The sequence below is a fragment of the Pelodiscus sinensis genome, chromosome 5 (assembly GCF_052426305.1).
Source record: "Pelodiscus sinensis isolate ZL-2025 chromosome 5, ASM5242630v1, whole genome shotgun sequence".
Lineage (NCBI taxonomy): Eukaryota > Metazoa > Chordata > Testudines > Trionychidae > Pelodiscus > Pelodiscus sinensis.
This window is the reverse complement of record NC_143056.1, coordinates 121,532,824-121,544,346: the sequence shown is the minus strand read 5'-3', so window position 1 is coordinate 121,544,346 and position 11,523 is coordinate 121,532,824.

The following is an 11,523-nucleotide window of genomic DNA, read 5'->3' as shown; positions in this document are numbered from 1 at the left end:
CTCTAACCAAAATGTGCCAAGCCTGCTACACAGTGACTGCTGAGCAGCCCCCCGCCAGTTAACCATTTACCCCGGTATGCATGCCAGTAGTGCGCATGATTACTGGGTAACCAGTTAACCCTTTACCTCCCTAATGTACATAAGATGAATTGAAACCATTCTTAAATCAAAATAAGTGACTGCATAGGAGTTTAAACTGATTTAAATTCATACCTTTAGCTAGGGTTGCCAGGTGTCCGGTATTCACTCAGACAGTCTGGTATTTTCGGCTCCTGTCCGGTAAAAAAATTCAGAGAATACTGGACACCCCCCATTTTTTCCCCCTTCCACAGAATTTTTTCCCGATGTTTTTTTTTTTGGGGGGGGGGGGGGTGAAGTGTTCTGTATTTTTGTTTCAACCATCTGGCAACCCTACCTTTAGCTAAACCAGTGTGAGTATCCTTTTAGATAAGCCCTAAACTCTCAAGCAGCACCCAATGCTCAGAGCAGGGACTAATGTTCCAGAGATAGATTCTGAGCCCTACTGCATAATTAAAAATATTAGCTTGGCACACCCAGCTCTCTGGGTAAAAGTCTGATCTCACTGATTATATCGGCCAAGGGAGGAAAGAGAAGGAAGGAGATCATAGAACAGGGAGGGTAGTGAAGACAAGAGTTAAAAGTCTAACAGCCTCTTTTCTACTGTCTTGCTAGTGCAGCTTCAATTCACTATCCATGTTCATGAGTAGGCAGTCATGTAGGTATATGTTACCAGATCTCATTCATTCATTTGTACCTTGAAATCGTGGACACTTAGAGTAAGGGGTGGAATTCCCTCTATACACTGTGGCTGTGTCTAGACTGGCCACTTTTTCCGGAAAAGCAGCTGCTTTTCCGGAAAAATTTGCCAGCTGTCTACACTGGCCGCTTGAATTTCCGCAAAAGCACTGACAATCTCATGTAATATTGTCAATGTTTTTGCGGAAATACTATGCTGCTCCCGTTCGGGCAAAAGTCTTTTTCCGAAAAACTTTTGCGCAAAAGGGCCAGTGTAGACAGCAGAGATTTGTTTTCCGCAAAAAAGCCCCGATCGCGAAAATGGCGATCGGGGCTTTTTTGCGGAAAAGCGCGTCTAGATTGGCCACAGATGCTTTTCCGCAAAAAGTGCTTTTGCAGAAAAGCATCCTGTTAATCTAGACGCGCTTTTCCAAAAATGCTTTTAACGGAAAACTTTTCTGTTAAAAGCATTTCCGGAAAATCATGCCAGTGTAGATGTAGCCTGTGTGTTATTGCTTGAGCACATGTAAACAGAGACCACAAGGCTTCTCCTCAATTGCACATGGGTAGGGCAAAATGTTGGTATCAAGGGACTTCAAAATTTCCAGTGTTTCTGCATAGCAGTATGAACTAGAAGATTTATACCATCCATGGAACGTTAACTAGTTATGCTCTTATGCCTGCATGTATGCCACCCCTATGCTTTGAACAATCTCGTGCTTAACATATGCCAAGCACTCTCCCTCTCTCTTCAGAAAACTCATGGATTCCATGAAGCCTGCAAGCCATAATGCTCACATTCATTTCTCTGGCTGTCATTGCTACTGTGCCCATTCCTATACGTAAACTCAGTCCTACAATGTCTCAGCAGATCACTGCGGCTACGTCTAGATTGGCCCCTTCTCCGGAATAGTCATGCAAAGCAGGTAAGTCAGAATAGGAAAATCCGCGGGGGATTTAAATATCCCCCACAGGATTTAAATAAACATGTCCGCCGCTTTTTTTCCGGCTTGGGGAAAAGCCGGAAAAGAGCATCTAGACTGGCGCGATCCTCCGGAAAAAGCCCTTTTCCGGAGGATCTCTTCTTCCTACCTGAAAGTAGGAATAAGAGATCCTCCGGAAAAGGGCTTTATTCCGGAGGATCGCGCCAGTCTAGACGCTTTTTTCCGGCTTTTCTCCAAGCCGGAAAAAAAGCGGCGGACATGTTTATTTAAATCCCGCGGGGGATATTTAAATCCCCTGCGGATTTCCCTATTCTGACTTACCTGCTTTGCATGACTATTCCGGAGAAGGGGCCAGTCTAGACGTAGCCTGCATGTGTGTGGCGCTCCTTTCAGGATCAGGGCCACAGACTCATCCCTTTTGGACAGAAGTGTATTGGTATCTGTGAACCTGCTGCAGAGAGCCATGTACAATTACACTGCAAGAAAGAATATTTTGTGAGTTCCTCTAGCAACCCAGCAACAGCAAAACAGGAATATCCTGTTACACAGAAAGGGTGGTGGACGAGTCAATACTGTCTTTCACTAGATAGAGCCAAGTTTTGATTACCATCTTATATTTACAGTTAAAAATAATACTGACAGACACTCTCCCAGGCTCTGCAAGTCTTTTCTGAGTCAGTGGAGAAAAACATAGGGAAAAAGCTGGTCAGGAGCCTATATTTGACTCTATTTCTGCTAATTTAAAGGTGCACTGTAAAGGATGAAATGCGACTTGTGCTATTTTCATATGCTCTTTGGAGCTGAAAGGATATTTTTTTTAATTCTGCTTGGTGGACAAGAAAGTACAAGCCAAATTGTTTCCTCCTTTGCAAGGCACTTTTAAAAGGGGCTGATCTTAGGGGCGGGGAGATACCCTGGTTTAATTCACTAGTGCTCAGAGCTGGAGTTCAAAGTTCATATCTTATTTAGGTCAACATTTCAAGTACATATGGTGGTTTCAAAACAGGGCTTGATCCATAACCCCTGGAAGTCAATGGGAGTTTTTCCATTGACACCAAGGTGCCTTTGACCAGGCCCCTAATCCCTAGTGTGTCCCTCTCCATGTCCCATACTCACCATAGAACGGGTAATGTATGCTCAGGAAACTCTAGTAACTGACTAGCATGGGCAAAATGCAGGACAATGTAGCACTTTAAAGACTAACAAGATGGTTTATTAGATGATGAGCTTTCGTGGGCCAGACCCACTTCCTCAGATCAAATAGTGGAAGAAAATAGTCACAGCCATATATACCAAAGGATACAATTAAAAAAATGAACACATATGAAAAGGACAAATCACATTTCAGAACAGGAGGAGGATGCAAGGGGGGGGGGGGGGAGGAAGGAAGGTAAGTGTCTGTGAATTGATGATATTAGAGGTAGGGAGAGTGGGATGTTTGTGAGTTAATGGTATTACAGGTGATAATTGGGGAAGCTATCTTGGTAATGGGTAAGATAGCTTGAGTGTTTGTTCATTCCTTTTTGGAGAGTGTCGAATTTTAACATGAATGACAGTTCAGCGGATTCCCTTTCAAGTGCAGCTGTAAAAGGTCTTTGTAGCAGAATGCAGGTGGTTAAGTCATTGAGAGAGTGTCCTTTCTGGTTAAAATGGCAATAAACTGTTTTTTCTTTGTGATCTTGTCTGATATCTGTTTTGTGGGCATTAATCCTTTGGCGAAGTGTCTGAGATGTTTGTCCAATGTACATAGCAGACGGACACTTTCGGCACATGATAGCATAGATTATATTTCTGGATGCGCAGGAATATGTGTTCTTGATCTTATAACTCACTTGGTTAGGTCCAATAATGGTATCAGCAGAATGAATATGTGGACAAAGCTGGCAACAGGGTTTGTTGCAAGGGAAGGTACCAGGGTTGGTATTAGTGTGGTATGTCCTGTGGTTGTTGGTAAGAATCATCTTGAGGTTAGGTGGTTGTCTATAGGAGACTATGGGTCTGTCTCCCAGAGCCTCTTGGAGTATGGTATCCTGTTCCAGTATAGGCTGTAGTTTATTGATAATGTGTTGGACAGGTTTAAGTTGGGGGTTGTAGGTGATGACAAGTGGTGTTCTATTGTTGGTTTTCTTGGGTCTGTCTTGAAGTAGATGGTTTCTAGGTATTCGTCTGGCTCTTTCAATTTGCTTTTTTATTTCTCCGGGTGGGTAGTTGAGGTTTATAAATGCTTGGTAGAGATCCTGAAGCTTCTGGTCTCTGTCAGTGGGATTAGAGCAGATGCGGTTGTATCGAAGGGCTTGGCTATAGACGATGGATCGTGTGGTGTGTTCTGGATGGGAGCTGGAAGCATGTAGGTAACTGTATGAGTCGGTGGGTTTTCTGTAGAGGGTGGTGTCTAATTTTCCATTGTTGATTTGTACTGTGATGTCCAGGAAGTGGATCTCTCGTGTAGAATGGTCCAGGCTTAGGTTGATGGTGGGGTGTAGGTTGTTGAAATCTCTGTGGAATATCTCCAGTGTTTCTTGGCCATGCGTCCAGATCATAAAGATGTCATCGATCTACCGTAGGTAGAGAATGGGTGAATGGGTTATAGTAGATGCGGTAGCAGAGCTGAGTGGGAAAGCTTGCTCTCTACCTGTACTGTGCCTGGCATTAAGCAATGCTACTAGTCTCTTGTTGGCTGGTTTCTCTCTCACGTTATGCCAGCTGGGAGGAGGATGGAGCAGTGACCAAGGGCAGTGTTACGGAGGAGGAGGAAAAGGTCCAAAGATTATATAAATCCCATTCAGCTGTGGGCAGGGAGGGGGTTAGCTGTCTCCTCTTAGGATATGTCTACACTAGAGTTTTTTCGAAAAAACATCTGTTTTCCGAAAAAACTTCAATTACGTCCACACTGCAATCATGTTCTTTTGAAAGAAAATCGAAAGAACAGAGGGTTTTCTCTGGCATTGGTAAACCTCTTTCTGCGAGGAAGAAGCTTTTTTCCAAAAGAGCTCTTTCACAAAAAGGCGTGTGTGGATGGGGAAGAGGGAGTTCTTTCAGAAGAAGAGGAAAGAGGAAAAAGCACAGGTGCCCAGGTGGCCACTCCATCCATAGTAATCACAGCTGAAATACGAGATCGTGTCCAATCAATGTGGATGCTATCTTTCAAAAAAGCAGATCGCTTTTTCGATGTGCTTTAGCCGTGCGGACACGCTCTTTCGGAAGAAGTTTTTTCAGAAGATCTCTTCCGGAAAAGCTTCTTCCAAAGAAGCCTGCAGTCTACACATAGCCTTAGAGGAAGAACTGTTGCCTTCCCTTAGTGCAGAAATGTACAGGGTAGCCGGGCTGGTCCAGCTGAGGGACTTCATTTCATACCCTGCAGTGGCACTTCGCAGGATGCCCAGAGCTATGAGTCCCCTTGTTACCAACTGCCTCCAGCATGGAATCTAACTTGTGCAAGCTGGGTGTTCGCTCCCTTACGCAACCAGCCTGTCAGCCACTCAGGCACTCTCCTCTGGACTAACCAGCTCTGTGTTCAATTTGCAGATTGACAAGAGAGGCACCCCAGTCCCACTGTTCCTTCAACGTGTCTCCAGACCCTGATCACCAGATACCCAAAGAGACCCTATACCAGCCGTCCCAAAGGAACAGCGTGCACTGGTCCCCGCTTTACTGTATACTACGATGCACAGCACGAGTTCAGTTATAAAACAAATGGAATGTTGTGAAAGACAGAAAGAGAGATTCAAATAAAAACCAAAGTGAGAGCGGAGAACAGATGGTGATGTATAAAACAAAACCACACCGGGCATTCTAGAGACTAACCCTAACCAAACTAACCTGTCTGAAGCAGTTTCTCTCCAAAACTTCTTTCCAGTGTTTTCAGTCAATGTGGCTGAAATCTTTTTAAAGATGCAAACCCACTGTCAGGTTACTTCCTAGCTGAAGGACACCAAGGTGTCTCTCTGCACTGCCAAATAGATCAGAACAAACATTTGATATTCACCTTAAACTAGGTTCTTCCCACCAGCTATTTACCTCTTCCTGTTAATTTCATTTGGAAGTCTCCATCAGCTCTTCATTAGAAATGTTAGCATGCTAATAGACTCCTGGGCTGTGTCTACACTGGGCCACTTATTCCGGAAAAGCACCTGCTTTTCCGGAATAACTTGCCAGCTGTCTACACTGGCCGCTTGCTTTTCCGGAAAAGCGATGACGATCTACTGTAAAATTGTCAGTGTTTTTCCGGAAAAACTATGCTGCTCCCGTTTAGGCAAAAGTCCTTTTCCGGAAAAACTGTTCCGGAAAAGGGCCAGTGCAGACAGCACAGTAGTGTTTTCCGCAAAAAAGCCCAGATCGCGAAAATGATCGAGGCTTTTTTCCGGAAAAGCGCGTCTACATTGGCCACAGATGCTTTTCCAGAAAAAGTGCTTTTCCGGAAAAGCATCCTGCCAATGTAGATGCGCTTTTTCCGGAAATACTTATAATGGAAAACTTCCATTTTAAGCATTTCCGGAAAAGGGTGTCAGTGTAGACGGAGCCCTGTTGTATAACATGTAATACACAGTGATCCACCATGGAGGTAAGTGTCTTCCATGCCCTGCTGAGAGAAGCTTGTCTCAGGACAAACCACACTGGAGTAACCTGCTTTTAACTACAAGTTCTAGAGAACTTAATTTTTAGTATACATACAACTCCTCATACATCTGCTTTACGTAGGCAATGATGACTGGAGTAACACAGGCTTCCACGACCCTTCTGATGAACCTAAGGGATCCCAGGGCACCTTTGGATTCCTGTGCCCTCTCTCAGTTCACAGAGTCTTTGATTTACACTCTCTAGCACAATACCCGGTGGACATGCTGTAAGGCAGGGCTGCTCAACTTTAGAAGCCCCAGGGACCACAATAATACTCACAGCACATGCCGAGGGCCACAACTTAAGTGAGGTTGCATATACATGCAAATATATATGTAAATATATGCAAATAGCTTCTTTCACACTGATGGGTATGAATACAAAGCACTTCCCACAATGCTCCAGTGTTCCCAGCACCTCCTCCCTGGGCACTAGCAATGCTGACACCCTGTACCCATCTGTTCCAGCCAGCCTGTCTGCTAGCGTCTTTCAATGCTCTCCCGCCCGAGAGATGCCTCGCCGTTGTGGAGCGTGTTCCCAGTGGAGGCCAAGTTCAAAGGTTCCCACCAGCATGTTAAGCCCCACATAAATCCAAACTACACCACAGGCCACATGCGGCCCACGGGCCGCGTGTTGAGTAGCCCTGCTGTAAGGAGTGGAGACCAGAGTCTGCGAATTTGGGGGGAATGAACGGTAAAGAAAAGGCTCAAGATGAGAGGACAACCAGGAGAGCACACATGGGAGTGTCTGCCTCTTGGACCCTGGGCTGCAGGGAGCTATACTTCTACAGAATCATAGCACTGAAGTGATCTTAAGAGGTCCCCTAGTGCAATCACCTGCACTCATGGCGGGACTATTTTTTATTTAGACCAGGTTCCTGCTGGCTGAGAGCAGCTAGGTAAGTGCCTTCCAGCCAGACCCTGCCTCTGGCACCCCAGCCCTTCTCCCCCACCCCAACTCTCTGCTTCATGTCACAAAAACTCTCTGTACCCCCCTGTTCTTGCACTTATACCTTCTCTCAGACCCTGCTCCCTAATACTCTGCCCCAGGTCACAAACCCAATTCCTGCACCCCAGTCCCAGGTCACAACTCCCTGCCAGATCCTGCACGCCCTCGTACACCTCTCTTCCAGGTGAGAATTCTTTCCTGCACCCATATCCATACCTCCTCCCGGACCCTGCATCTCCTCCTGCACCCTAATCCCCTGCCTCAGGTCACAACTCCCTTTTTCACCCAAACTCCCTCTGGGTATGTCTACACTACCCTCCTAATTCGAACTAGGAGGGTAATGTAGGCATACCGCACTTGCAAATGAAGCCCGGGATTTGAATTTCCACTCAGTGTGGACGTGCTATTTTGAAATAGCAAAATGCTATTTCAAAATAGTTTTTGTGCATAGATGCGTTATTTCGAATTAGCTTAATTCGAATTAACTATTTCGAATTAAGTTAATTCGAAATAGCGCTGTCGTGTAGGCATACCCTTATTGTTTTTCCCCACCCACTGAGTAATGGGCTACTCTTGCATTGGTCTTCCTCTTCTGGGCTTGGCTCACCCACAAGCTTTGCTTTATACCTTTACTTTGGTTGCAGAAAGTCCACTAGCAGGCCTGGTTTACACTTAAAAATTAGGTCGACCTAGCTATGGATCTCAGGAGTGAAAAATTCACACCTCTGTGTGTTGAAGCTAAGCCAACTTAACTCTGGGTATAGACATGGCTAAGTCAATAGGAGAATTTATTTGCCAACCTAACTACTGCGAGTCTGGGAGGTAGATTAGTTACAGTGATGGAAAAATACCTTTTTTTAGCATAGGAAGTGTCTACACTATGGGAGCCGCAGTGGCATAGCTACAGTACCTCAGCTGTGCCACGGTAGCACCCCTAAGTAGGGCTATGCTTCTGTTTAGCCCTTGAAGAGGCAGGATGTTCCCATTTACTAACATAGCAGTCCATAGGGGCATTTAAACTCCTTTCCTGATTCGGCAGGCCTGTCACATGGAATCATCTCTGATGTCACAATTCCTCTTCGTCAAGCATAAGGAAGAAGACTGTAACCTACAGCGTAGGCCACTGTAATCTATCCCTTCCTAAATGCTCCTAGGGCTTGATTCGCCACTGCCCTTGCTCAGGCTCATTTATACCGATGCGAGCTGGGTGTAAAATGCTCTCATTCTGATACACTGGCATTTTATGGTCTCTTTGCTCTTCTTTAAGTTACTACTGAGGATCAGGCTGCTCACCTCAGACCATCTTTCTAAGCAGTGACCCCCTTTTAAATCTGTTCTCACCGTTTGGATCATGGACATAGCATTGTCAAGCCACGGATAGTATTTGTCAATGTACACACCTGCTGGCGTGTATAATTATAAGGGCCAGCCCTTCCTAAACAGGCTGAGCAAGTGTGGTGAAAACTGCCTTAGAAATGTAGAGGAATGCACATTTGAAGAAACCTAGATTGAGCGTTGGGTGTTGTTTATGCTGCAGGGAAGAGGCCTTTGTTCTCGAGCCATCTTGGGGTGTTTGCTGCCAGCATGACTGAAAAGACTAATACCTAGAAGCCAGGTAGCCTTCAGTGATTTAGCATTATTTTGGATCTTATTGCTTTCTGGGCTGCCTTTGTTTGCCAACAGTAAAAAAACAAAATGAAAAAGGAAATACAAAGAAAGCTCTTCAAGAACTCATCAGCTGCTTTATCTACAACAAAGCAAGAGAGAGAGCGTGTAAGTGCGCATGAAAGTTAGTCAACTTTATTTGTAGGAACACAGGAATTGCCATGGCAGATCAGACTAGGGCCTAATCTAGTGCAGACTCCTGTTAAGATAGCTAGCAGTCGGGCTTCCGTATGGGCTAGCAACCCAACATGGCAGTATGGGGCTTTAGTATGGGCTAGCTACCAGGACCCTACTGGACTTGGTTGCTAGCCTGCGCTGCCGTGCCATACCATCAGGTAGCCAGCGTCCCTAGATAAAATCCATACAATATGGAGATATACCTATCTCCTAGAACTGGAAGGGACCTTGAAAAGTCATCAAATCCAGTCCCCTGCTCTCACAGCAGGACTGAGTACCATCTCTGACAGATTTGCCCCAGATCCCTAAGTGGCCCCCTCAAAGATTGAACTCACAGCTCTGGGTTTAGCAGGCTAATGCTCATACCACTGAGCTCTCCCTCCACAAATCCAGCCTGCGTATGCCTGCCTATGCTACAAAAACACACCTTTACTTTCCAGTGCAGACATGCTCTAAGGAGGCAGTACCCACTGCTTAAGAGGAAGGTGCAGGAAAACTTGCACTCAGCAGTTATGGGATAACCTGCCCCAAGGGACTGTTCCCTCCTAAGCCATAGGAGTTTGTGGTTGGCTTCTGCCATTAAGCAGGAGGGTTTCTATCCCTTCCCAAATGCTTGTGTGTTTTTTAAATATTTACTATTTTAGGGTTGTCTTTTATTAGCTAGAGAAATCTCTACTCCCTGTTCACAGTTACCTGCTGATTGCATGGAAAAACCTGTCTTATTCCACTTGAATTTGGTGCCTTTCATTTAACTGAATGTCTCCTTGTAATACGAGAACAGCCACTGCAGTTCGCCTTCTCTACCTTTGCTATACAGTTGTCAGATACAGGGTCACATTACTTTCTTTCCCCTTTATGCTTAACAGGAGCTCATTTCATGCCATGCAGAAGCGAACTGCCTGCCACTCCAGCACCAAACTCTCTTCTGTGCTTAGTGATCCTTTCCTGGTGTGTACCACTGGAGGTGAACAATCAAAGCAGTCACATTCTTGACTTTGCTGATACAAGGCATGCAGATTATTTCCTGCTCTGGCATTCGGGCCCATTCCTAACCCCACTGAAATCATTGTAAGATTCCCACTGACTTCACGTGAGGTTGGATCAGGCCCTTAGACTACTTCCTAATCGTCTAAATTATTCCTGCCCATCTAGTTTTCTATATCTTTCCTTTAGGCTAAACGCTCCCTATTTAGCAGAGTAGCAGCACTCTGTACTGATTCTGTACGGATAGCCTAAAGCCATGCACCTTTTCCCATAAGCTATAGTATTTCACAGTGGACCATGTAGCCAGCTCCATAATTTAGCTGTAGTACAGGCAGCCACAATGGGATATCTAAGGGTGTGTCTACACTGCACTCTTAGCTTGAAATAAGCTACGCAAATTGTGTAATTTATTTTAAATTAATTTCAAAATACCTTATTTCATAATTTGGTATTCCAAAATATCCCTTAATCCTCATGGAATGAGGTTTACAGAGATGTTGGAATAGTGCACCTGTTACTTGGAAAAATATTTTGAAATAACGGGTGCACTGTCAAGATGCAGAATAGCTATTTCGGGATACCAGCAGTATCCCAAAATAGCGGCGCAGAGTAGACGTAACACAGCACCCAAATGTGTTAAGGTTAAGGTGCATTGTCCCTAACATCCCTGGAACTACAGGTGTGCATCTTGGGAAGGTCAACTCAGCTATTAATTCCTCTGAAGTAGGTCTAAGGTACGTAACACAGGTTACTGAAAAAAGACCTTGTGTGCGAAATCCTAAACCAGGAGACCTATTTGCTTTCTGGCAAATTAAAGATCCCATCAAGCTTTTTGTAAAAAGAGTAAAGGCTCAGAGGCGTAGCAAGGGTGTTATGTGCCCGGGGGCAAAGGAAAAATTTGCCCATGCGGCCCCAAACCTGGTGCACAGCTGAGCTCGACCCTGGGAGGAAGGAAGGGGAGCTTGTACCATGTCTTCCCCCACCCCCTCCAGTTTGGGGCCGAGCCCTTGCATGCACTAACCCGCCAGCAGAGATGGAGGAGGGTCGGGCTGGGGGCGGAGAGACAGGAAGGAGGCTCCAGCCGCCACCAGCGGGTGGAGGAGAAGCAGGCGAGCCGAGGGATGACAGGGGGAGTGAAGGGGCACTAAATTGGTTCCCCTCTAGCATGGCACCCGGGTGCAACTGCCCCCGTGCTCCTCCCTCCACTATGCCACTGTAAAGGCTCTTTCCAGGGAGCTGGCTAAGCTTTCCCTTCCCTGTTATACATGGGGGTTATCTATTTGCCTTTTGCCTAGAGGTGGCTTCATTTTAATGGTGTTGTAATACATACCCATACAGGGTTCATGAAGTATTATTCAGGGAAAAGAAAGGAATCATTGTGTGCCATACACACACAAACACACACGCACGCACGCACGGTAGGTATCATTCT